Genomic DNA, 557 nt, shown 5'->3' on the forward strand with positions numbered 1-557 from the left:
GCCGCCTAAGAGGAAAACGCACTCGCTTCCTCCCGCCTCCCTTTGCGGCTGCGCAGGCGCACCGCTCTGACGCACCTTCTCGGTCCCACGTCCCAGCTTCCGCCGGCCTCACGTCGGTGACGCGCACGGTCCCAAGCGCGGCCTCGGGCGTTTCTGCCGAACGCGCACGCGCACCTCGCTGTCGTGCCGCTTCCGGCGCACGTCCGAGCTTTCGCGAGCCTCGCTCGTGAGGATGCGCACGCGCAGCAGGTCGTAAGCGCCCGGTCTTTTTTTTTCGCACGCGCATGCGTGCCGCCTCGCCGCGACGCTGCTGTCCCGAGCCTGGATATCCTCTCGCGTCACTTCACTGCCGCGCACGCGCTTCGACACAGCCGGCCGCCCCGCACCTCAACGCGCAGGCGCAGCAACCGCAAGCGCGCAGGCGTCGCGGCCCGCAGCGGAGGGAGACCCGGCGGGACGCGCCTGCGCCTTCTCCGCCGACGCACTCGCGGCGCTTGTGCAGAGGCGTCGGAGCGCGTCCTTCTCGCGCCGGGCGCGCCTGCGCAGTGACGCTGTGC

This window comes from Alexandromys fortis, unplaced genomic scaffold (assembly GCF_014885135.2).
Source record: "Alexandromys fortis isolate MF-2015 unplaced genomic scaffold, M_Fortis_MF-2015_v1.1 scaffold_243, whole genome shotgun sequence".
Lineage (NCBI taxonomy): Eukaryota > Metazoa > Chordata > Mammalia > Rodentia > Cricetidae > Alexandromys > Alexandromys fortis.